Below are 11,163 nucleotides of genomic sequence, written 5' to 3'. Positions count from 1 at the left end.
TAAGCATGAGAAATAGTTTGTAAATAAATCAAGTTCTTATATAAACTGTCCATGAAGTAGGTAGACTTCAGGATGTTTGTCTATGCTTTCCACTGTCCACTGAAGGGTATTTTAGGCAGCTGAATATCATAGGGTTATTATACCGTTATATTATTTACTTAAGACTCAAAGAGGGGGGTGTACCCTCAACCCAACCCCTTTTACCCCCTTCTTCTTTGTATAATAAGAAAAATAAGGACAAACATAGTTTTTGAGCACTGAGTGGATCTCTTTTTCACTATGAGGACTTGAAAAAAAAAATTCTTCCGGATGAGTGAGAGTGAAAATTTAACAAAGTAAAAATCCATTTGGATTTAGGTGAAATGTACCACTTTGAGCTTGCTAGCATACGTGAAATATGTTGTTTAGTCTAATAACTACAGCACTAGCAAAGTTGTCCCAGCTAAGGAAGAGATAAGAAAGACTCCTCAGTCCTTGTAACAGACAGGGCAGAATGACCCAGGTGTTCTTTCTGTACTTTCTGACAAAAACTGAGTACAAGTGTAACTAGAGCTAAGTGTAACGCAAAATCAGCATAATGAATATGCATGAACCTATTGTGAAATTCTATGCATATGGAAATTAGGGTAATAAAAAAGGATTGGGAGTTCTCAGGGGTGCGCATGTCCATTGAAGGGCAATGTGTCCCGACATGCGTCCACAGCGCTGTGAATAAACATACCGTTCCCTACAAATCTTTATTGGAATTATGGGGGTTTGATTTTTCTCCGCGTTTCATGAGGCTTTTTTCATTTATCTCAATGGAGCATCTAGGTTTCCTAATGTATTTTTCTTTACCAGCCAGGTTCATGGCTTGATCAGGGCCATCAGCTTGGCTGGGGGAGAATTTTTGTATTTATACTTTAAAAACAAACTTTTATTAATATCTAGTGCACAAAAATTTTAGACACAAATAACAGCGCAAGCAATACACCCTTCTCCCCTTGTTAAAAGTTAGTAATTTTGTTAGTGATTTAATAAGACGACTTTTTACTTTTAAAATGATGACAAGTGGCAGAACTTCAGTTAAAGAACTGTTATAAGTAAAAATTGATCTAGCTAAATTAAAAGTAATAAAACCAGGTTTTATTTAGTGATCAAATTGAGTCTGAGCTAGCTACAATAAAAAGGACAGTGCTGAGCCCGGGATCAGCACTGGATGAGACACAGGTCTGACTGCTACAGCATAGGGTCCTTTATGTTTCACACAAGACTGTCTCTCTTAAGCGCTTTTTATACAGTTTATTTTGCTTGAGGCAGAGTTTCAGTGATCAGGCTTTTTTTCCTATTTAGAGTCTTACATATTTATAGAATTTCTTTTCTCTGTGTTGGTGAGAACAAAATGGTGTCTGGAGAGTGCTGTACACCCCTGACTGAGTTACTGGAACTTGGCATTGAGATGTATTTCTCTGGTGACTCTAGCAATCTCAATCTTGGGTAGTTATTGAGAGGATCATTGCTTGGGAGTTACTAGGATCACTTTGAGAAACAATTTATCTCTGGGTAAGCTATCCGTATTTGTTTGTAAATTAAGTTTTCCTCCTTTTTGTCAGGGGTGGTCTCAACATATGTGAGGTAATCTCTTGGCTCAGACTCACATGTTTTATACAAATATTTCTTAGTAATACTAAACATTACATCAATATTTTACTTTATAGGCACAAATTACTCATATTACATATAACAATCCTTCCCCTTTTAAATTAATACATTAATTCGTGCTTTTCTAAAAAGCTTTGTATTTAGTGGATTTTCTTTTGATCTTGTGAAACTGTTCTTATAATTTAACTAGTTTAGTCCTTAAAAACTCTTAGTTCTCTTTGGTCTCATTACTCTACTCTTCTTTTGGAATTTCTTGGTAAAGCTTGTAAACGTCCCCTTCTCCCTTTATTTGCTCTTTGAATCTGGCTAAAGGATCTGTTGTTCTACTGTGTGGATTTTCTTCTTCTAATTTTGTGATTTTAGACACTTGATTTAATTTCCCTGTAGTACATTCTGGGTCTGTGGGCATGGCAGCTACCTGCATACCCTGCACTACTGAGTATATTAACTTAATAAAGCAGGGTATTAAGCAGGGCAGGAATAGGATTCTAGCTATTGAACACAATATAAATAATATATATTTTTTTTTACTAAGCTCTATTAAACAAATAGACCCACTAGGATGATTGGAGTATAGAGTTCTATTTTTGTACTGGGACATGTGCTACTTGTTTAATTTCGTTCACTAGGTTTTTCAATAATTATCGATCTCTAGACAACATTTTGTTTTATTAAATTTCTCACAAACTCTCTCTTCTTTGGCTAGTAAACAGTCTAGGGCCATCTTGTTTTGATATACAAAGGCTCTTATTTGGGAGTGTTGTTTAGATAGTAACTCGAGGACATCTGAGGTGTGCTTTGAGACAATTTCTACTACTGCTTGGAGCTTCATTAGTCAGTTTAATAGATAAATTGGGGTCTTATACCTCCAACTCCCATCTTGGGCCTATGTCGTGGGACTAATACTCTATTATTCTTTCTGCAGGCCACTCCTCCTCTCTCTAGGCCTGATCTTTATCAAAGATAGGGAATTTATTTTTCAAATCCTTTTTCTTTTTACTTAAGGTTTTATATAAGGGATCCCCTAGTGAGTTGCATTCTGAGTGGGGCAGGGTAAAGAAAACAGGCCTTATCAATCTTATTGTGCGCGACCCTTTCTACCACTGAGGTTGTTCACTGTACGCTTTCTTCCTGCAAATTTAATATCAACTATTGGGGGCTTTTTATTTAACCTTTGTGGTTTTGGGCTCATTCTAGAGTCTTCTTAATTTACGTAAGGATTGGTAAGGATTAGCTCTAGGGCTTTTGTTCTAGTAGAGTCCAATTTTATTAGTCTATTTGCACTTGGCCCCTTTTTCCCGGCTCTAGTACCCTGAAGAGCTTTCTGGCTGCCAGATCTTGTTTTTGTTGGAGGAGTTTACCGTCAAAGTGGATATACATGGAGTGTACCTTACTATTTTAGTATACTCTTTTCCCTCCTTGCTAAGGTAGAACATTCTAATTACTCTCTTGTCTAAAACTTATCCCTCAGGTTTCTGAGTTATTTTAGGAGTTGCTCTGGGGCTAAACTTTTCCTTTTCTAATGCTAGTTTTCAGTGGATTTGAGCCCTCTGCAAATTTAGCAATTGGATAGTCTTAATTTTGTTGCAATTTTTTGCATCAGATCTACAAACAGGTTTTGGTCTGAGGCAGGTAAACTCTAATTGGTGTATTGTCTCTCTAGGTGTTCATATTGTTCACTTAGGGTTCTCAACCTTTTCTTTTCTATCTTCTCGTGTCTTTTTAGTTCTTGTGTTATTTGTTTTATTTTACTCTTTGGGTCTACTCTTTCTTTATTCTTTGAGGAGCAGAATATCCTGTCATATTGCAGACAAACTCTGTCATCTTGATCTTCTAAAAGGTTAAGGATAACTGGTTCATTTCTGAGGGATAATTTGGTCTCATATTTTAAATTCCTCTGACTTAGTATGTCTTTCTTCTTATCACACACATATTCAATAGATTATTATTATAACACAGTGGGTTCGCCTGAAAATAAGCTACAAATAATGACTCTATTTTTCCCCCAATCCATGCTGTGCAGTTATATTTGTCACAGGCTGAGACAGATATTTGTTCAGCATTCTTCTTATGTATTTTGTGCTCTGACTGCCCATTTTTAGGGGTTGCTCCTTGTAAATAACACTTCATCTTTTTTTTAATCCACGTACCCCCTGCTGAGTGCTGTTTATGGAACAATGTTTGTTTATTTTACCCTTGCTGCAGTTCCTTGGGGCTGGGAATATTGGAGCTTCTGATTCTCCTTGTCTTTTCTGGACAGTCTGTATGCTTTGTCTGCACCCATTGCCGGGGCTCTGCACTTCTGTGGTGGGCAAGTTATTTATGTGTGTACTAGTCTTGAGGTACATTGCTAGACTCGGGTACATCAGGATTACTCCTACTATCAATATTCTTCTGCTTTTGTTTGCATCTACTGGGTTGCTACTAGCAGCGGGTTAAGCCATCTTCTCGGCAGTAAGAATAGTCTTCTGTGATTTCATGCTAGGACTGAGCTGCGTGCCTCTGTTTAAAGATGCCCTATTTGGATAGTTTAACAGTATCTGAGCTGCAGAGTACTTTGTTTAATTTCCAGTACTCAACAGTAATGATTTGAGCTTTTGGTCGTAATTTTCCCCTCAGCCTGTTTTGGAACAAGTGAAACTAAATTTCAGAATTTACTTCAATTATTCTTAGCTTAGTGGCGAGCCCTAAGACACGGTTAGTTAGGCACAGTTCCTCTTCTAAGTACTTATTGCATAAATTTTTTGGCTAATATCTCTTTTTACAGTGCATGATCTAAACTTTGTTACAATACTTGCATATGAAATGCACAAATGGATAACATTTACAATTAGGTTCAGTGCACTTCATCAGGTTCTTATTAGTCATTTACTTGGCTGTTGCAAGGTTATCTGCAGGTCGCTAGGGGGAGAGGTGACTTTCTACTGTGGCGTCCCTTCCCAGAGCTCGATTTTTTCACTCAAGATGTGTGTGTCTAACTCTTTTCTGCCATTCGTACTGCTGTGCCTGTAGTTACGAGGACAAGAAAGGGGACTTCCCATTGAGGTGACAGGGTGGTCTCTTTCTAGGTCTTTATGAGTACTTTTTCATTGGGCTGTACTTTATGTATGAAAAAACCCAAAGGGCTACTTTGTGTTATTATTCCTTGCTTCCACACTTCCTGAAGATTCTTGCTTATGGCTATGAGCAACAGCTGTATCTGTCCATCCTCTATCCTGGGGTGCCCCACTGGTATTCTATGCTCGTATGGCACCTCGTACAGCACTTCAAAGGGAGATAGCCCAGTCTCAGAATGAGACATGGTCTGGAACATTTAGCAGGAAATGTGGCATCTGGGAAGCTTCAAAAGGACATTTTACCCGGGACATTTTTGCTTCCAAAATTAATTTTGCTAATTGGGCTTTTAATGTTTGATTCATTCTTTCAACTTGTCTGGAGCTCTGAGAATGTTATGGGATGTGGTACTCCCACTGGATCCCTAGAGTGTTTGCTACTTGCCTAATGATTTCAGAGGTGAAGAATGTCCCTTGGTCTGAATCTATGTATCTTACTAACTTATATCGGGGTAGGATTTCTTCTAGTAGAAACCTCGATATTGTTTGAGCCATAGCCCGAGAGCTTGGAAGGGCTTCTACACAGTGGGTTAGTTTGTCTACTATTACCAATAGGAATTTATATCTCTCCACTTTAGGCAGATCAGTGAAATCTACCTGAATTCTTTCAAAAAGCCGGTATGCTACTGGGCGACTTCCCAATACCACATACTGGGTTTTTGCCCAATTAACTTTTTGACAAATCATACACCTTTGTACCTCTTGTTTTGCTAATTCATAAATCCCCTTATACTTGAAGAATCTCAGGAATTGCTCTGCCAGGGCTTGGGCTCCCCAGTGTGTCTGTTGGTGTAATCTCCCCAGGATTTTTCTGGTATAGTTTTTAGATAACAGCTCTCTCCTGTCTGGCAATTTCTACTTACTTCTTTCTAGTCGGCCTCTTTTTTTTTATTTGCATCTTTCAATTGCTTTTGGGGAAGGGTGTGGGGGATATTTCTGGACATCCTCCTCCCCAATCTCTGGGGTACTTACTTTTAGTAAAGCTGTGCTTTTGGCTTCTTTATCTGCTAAATTGTTCCTTTGGGTCTTGAGCTGTATTCTTGTTTGGTGTCCTTTCACGTGGACTATGGTAATTGCCTCTGGCACCCTGATGGCTTTTAAGATTTGCCTGATTATTTCTTCATGCACTAGTCTTTGTCCCTGAGTATTGAGTAATCTTCGTTTTTCCTAAATCTTTCTGAAAGTGTGTACTACCCTGAATGCATATTTTGAATCTGTGAAGATCATTCTCTTTTTTCTTTCTAATTTCTGTAAAGCTTTTAATACTGCATATAATTCGTAAGCTGGTGCTGACCATCTGTCATTTAGGGGTCTTGATTCTACTATCTCTTCTTTTTTGCCATTTATTACTGCATAGCTTGATTTCTTTTTTCTATTTCTTGATTTCTACCTTCTGTATTTATTCATGGTTAAGCATCCATGCCAACTCTGTTGAAGTCAATAGCAGGTTTCTGAATATAGCAGGAATTGGATTAAACCTAAAAGGTCTGCCAGTGCTATTACTGAAATACTAATTTGCATGTTTTCTTATTTTGGAACCAAAATATGACCATGGCTTTTAATGTTGGGTTTTTGCAGCTAAGTGTGCAGATGCAATAATCACAGAACTGAGGTCATTTGAGATTACAGAAAGGTTAAAAATTATGCATGGGAAGGTAATTACAGGAATTTCTTTGTTTGCACTCACCTTGTTTGAGACAATGAGTGCAGTGTCACCTGTGCATCCCTGGATATGCCTTGAAGGTGCAAATGCTTTATTTGTAACCAAAGGGGAAATGTATCCAAATTTCTTGGGTTAAACAGTTACTTTGCAAATAGACTGATATAGAAACTTATCAATTTTTAAGGAGTAAAATCCCAAGGTTATAAGAAAAATGCACAGAATTCACAGAATTCACAGAATGACTAGGTTGGAAGAGACCTTCAAGATCATTGAGTCCAACCCATGCCCTAACACCTCAACTAAACCATAGCACTGAGTGTTACATCCAGTCTTTTTTTAAACATCCAGGGATGGTGACTCCACCACCTTTCTGGGCAGACCATTCCAGAACTTTATCACCCTTTCTGTAAAAACCTTTTTCCTAATAGCCAACCTATATTTCCCTTAACGCAGCTTGAGACACACAAGGACATTAGTTTTTCATTGCTTTACAGAATTTTCATTGATAGGATTTAATTTTTCTGAAACTTGACTTGTACACCCACAAATATGTTCTAAGGGTCTTGTTAAATTTATTTCAAAGGTATTTCAGAGAGCAGGAGTAACAGTAACATATTTAATTTCAACAATGCATGTTAGTTTATTTTGTACATAGCTCTTAGGTTGCTCATTTCCTTAATATAGGATTTAATTTATACAGAGGAATGGTATTGTTTTAGTCTACAACTATTATCCAGAACTGAGTTTTGCAAAATGAATACTCAGAGAAGTGCTGATTTGACAATCTTAAGTCCTGCAGCATTTAAAAGATATAGCTATCTATTCCAATAGATGTGGAATAGAGACCCCATCACCTGTGACTTCCTTTCTCAGTTAAAAAGAAAAAGAATGGAGAAATATCTGGGCTTTAGCTGTGTGTCTGGATATGAAGCCACATGAGGTTTTTGAAGGGCCCCACACGAGTTTTTCAAGTATTCTTTAAGCCTCCAGGTTCCCCAGCCCCAGGAGCACCAGTGGCCAGTTTTGTTGGTTTTGCATGGGTCAATTTTTGGAGAGGAGGAAAGAAGCCAGCCGGGAAAGTGAGGCATTTCTGCCATAAGCTTTCCCTGTGCCAGGCAAAAGCAACCACTGAGTGCCTCTGAGAGCAGGCGCGCGGCTAAGCCAATTAGAAAAGCTGGTGCCGCCTCTAGGACAACACTTTTAACAGAGGAAAAAAGAGAGGAAAAGAAGCTGGCTTTCTCTCTGCCCTCCGAGGGGTGCTGCGGGGCAGCAGGGCCCCTTCCCGGCGGGCTCGGGGGCTCTTTCCCAGCAGGGCCGCCGGGCCGTGCTGCCGGGGCTCATCCCAGCGCCGCCAGCAGCTGCGGCCAAGCCCAGGAGCGAGCGATTTTTTTTTTTTTTGTGGGTGCACGTATGTTTAGCCAGCATCAACCCCCAGCACCAGTGCATGAGCCCACAAAGTGCAGTGGAGAGAGCAGCCGGCCAAACTCAGACTATGGAATCTGGGAAGCTGCACGTTGTCCTAATGCGAATCCTCTGTGGGCACGAGACTGAACAGCAGGACAGTTGACAAGAAATGCTTGACTAGATGCTTGGGGCAATCAACATCTTTGAAATTATAAGCATCACTTTTCCTACTCATTAATGTCATCATCTCCAAGATTTAACTTTTCAGAGGGTGACCATGTTTTCTTCTAGATCGGAGATCAGGAATCGGTTTTAAGCGCAAAAACCACTCCTCAAAGCCCTGCTAAACACGCTTCATCCTCCATTCAGAAAATGAAGCTATTTCTTCAAAAGAAAGGAACTGAAAACTCTAATATCCAGTTCCCACCAAAGAGTTTCCAAGCCATTTTTATTCTCTGATTTTCTATGCCCTACTTCTTAGCAAATGTAGTTGCTCCAAGCACAGTGACATGAAGACAGGACAGTCACTCATGAGGAACAACATGGTGATGCTCCAGCCTGAAAGCTGGAACTTGGAGTCCACAAAACCCTGCTTTGAGATGCAAGTGACAGCAATCAGGGAACGCAGATAGGGGTAACTGCTGGGGTCAGAGAAGGGCCCAAGGCATTCACAGAGCCAGGAGAGAAGGCAGTATTGGTTTAACAGCTGTAATAATTCCTAACAAATACTCCCACATTTTTGTATATTTATTGGACATTCCCAGGACTCCTGTTCATGTTAGTCTGCACCTCTGCCCCTCCAGAAGCGGTCGAACTGGCAGGATCTGTCTGCCAGCAGGAGCTGCTCCGAGCTGGGAACACGACTGGTGGTGCTGATTTCCAGAGGCTTCTGTGTCCCAGGAGAAGATAAGGAAAGAGCGGATTGAGAGGTGCTGGCGCTGCTGCTGCTCTGTGCCAGAGAGCCCCGGCTGGGCAGGGCACGGCGCTGCAGGCTCTTTCTCCTGCCAGAGCTGGGCACACCTGGGAACAAGGCATGGCAACTTGTGGGAAACCAAAGGCTTTGTGGGGGCTGCATTGCTCAGCACACACCCAGGCCATGTGTGACACAGAGTTCTGGCACCTAAAAAGATAAAGGAGAGGCAAATAGCTGGGAGAGGTTTCATTTTGACCTTTCTCACCTGTTCACAAAAGTGGCCAAAATGAAAGTTACCAAGCAGGGCCTGATCCCTTCTCCTGCAGGAGGGGCCCTGTACTGGCTCCTACCCAGGGCTGGTACCCTTGTGGCAACATTCAGCTGACTGGGAGCAGAGCTCCTGGGGCCCTCCAGGGATACACCAAGCCCAGCCCAGTTACCTGGTACACATGCAAATCTTCAGAAAAAGATTAGAGTGGAAAAATGTAACTGTCATGATCATGATATTTTACTATGTTTACATGCTGTATAGGAATGCAATTTCATGTATTTGTGGTATTTTCACACATTTTAATCTCTGAAATACTGTCAGATACACTTTGATTCCTAATGGAAAGTCTTAAACTTTTAATTTAGCTTATAAAATGAAGTTACTGACATTAAATAATATGTACTTTGTAGTGTAGAAGAACACAGTAATAGTGCGAGTAATTATGATTGCTTAAGCACAATTGGCTTGGGTCTGTACAGAAATGTGAAATTTTGCAAGAAGAGAATAGTTTCACTAAGTTTTGTAAAATATTTGAGAAACACTTCTTGTTTGAAGTAATATGTTGCAAACAACTTTTTACTTAGCAGTTTAAGGAAGGTTCTTACTTTTGAAAGCAGTACAATTTTACATTTTAAGAATTGAAAAATGTAGGCAGCTGATGAACTTCAGAATTAATGCAGACCACATTTAGTCTTTCAGAAAGTATCAGTGATATATAACTGATTCAATGCATCTTTCATACATACCTTTTATTTCATACGTACCTTTTATTTTTATTGGCTATCGAATATATACAGTATACAGGCAACATTTGTGTTAACACTCTGCTCCTGAGGTACTTTTAGGGCACCTAATCTTTCTATTAGGTCCCCATTTTTTTTCTTCAGCTGCTTTCTTCCTAACAAATTCCCGAAACTTCTGAGGCTCTCATGGAAGCACAGTTACTTGACACAGAGGCAAAGTCCGTGGGGCAGCAGGGCTGGATCTATTAGAAGGTGAACTGTCAACAGTTCCCTGCCCCAACTCAGGCGTTACTGCGGGTGACTCTTCACTTGATTTGCTGTCACTGTCCAGCAATGGAGGATACGACCTTGCAAACTGTTCATGCAGCTCAGAAGGGGGCGGGGGGCAAATGGCTGGGCTAGAGTGGAGGGGTGTAGGTCTTAGATTCAGTCAAAGAGAAAACATGAAGTTTCTAACCAGGTAGAAGCTTGAGAAAGTGTTGAGAAAGAATGTAAATAGGTTCTTTATCTCTCTTGTAGTTCACATTGTTTATAATTGGGTTCTCCTACTGTATGTCATTCACTGCACACCAATAGAGTGAGAGGTTTTCACTTCAGGACCAATAGAGTTGGTCTGCACGAAGCTCTGTATAAAAGAGCGATGTATTTTGAAATAAATCAGAGTTATAGTCTCAGCCTTCTGAACAAAGTCTATTCATTCCCATCCTGCCTCAACAGTGTCAGAGGGGAGCAGGGGGCAGACAGCTGGGTTTGTCTCTCTGCTAAAGACATTTCAGCTAACTGGCGCAGTGGTGTAGTGTATACGGGGACCGCTGCAAGCTGCTGTGCAGGTGTGAGATAAAGAGGCTTAGGAGTCTGATAAGGAGGTACTTTGGCAGTCTGCCCAGAAACCTTAGCAGCTTTCCCAAAAGCTTCAGCATCCAGCCCAGAAGCTCTGGCAACTTTCCTGGAAGCTTTGGTAGCCTGCCTGGTAACTTCCATGGGCACCTGCACCTTCTTCAAGGATGTATTCAACAAGTTCCCCATCAAAGGCCCCATCTGACTCATCCCTCCCATCAGACTCGTTTATCAACCCCAAATCTTCATCCACGTTGTACTCTGCTTGTTCCCGCTGTTTTCCATTCCTTTAATGCCTCAAAAAGCGATCTCCAAGTAACAACTAGATTGACAAGTTTTATCTCCTGCTCAGATGACTTCCCACAGCCTGTCCCTGACTTTTTTCCAAGTTTTAACACTAAATGCTGTGTCAGGATCAGTGGCAAAATCCTATGATCTAGCCCACAGCAATATACTACGAAGGGTATAGTCTGAAGTATTAATTCCCTTATATCTTAACAAAGCTTTCCATGTAGCCAAAACAGTCTCTTCCTCTTTAGATTTATTTCCCATTATTACTAGTTGGTGCCTCACCTGCT

This window comes from Taeniopygia guttata, chromosome 3 (genome assembly GCF_048771995.1).
Source record: "Taeniopygia guttata chromosome 3, bTaeGut7.mat, whole genome shotgun sequence".
In the NCBI taxonomy this organism is placed as follows: Eukaryota; Metazoa; Chordata; class Aves; order Passeriformes; family Estrildidae; genus Taeniopygia; species Taeniopygia guttata.
This window is presented reverse-complemented; position numbering follows the sequence as displayed.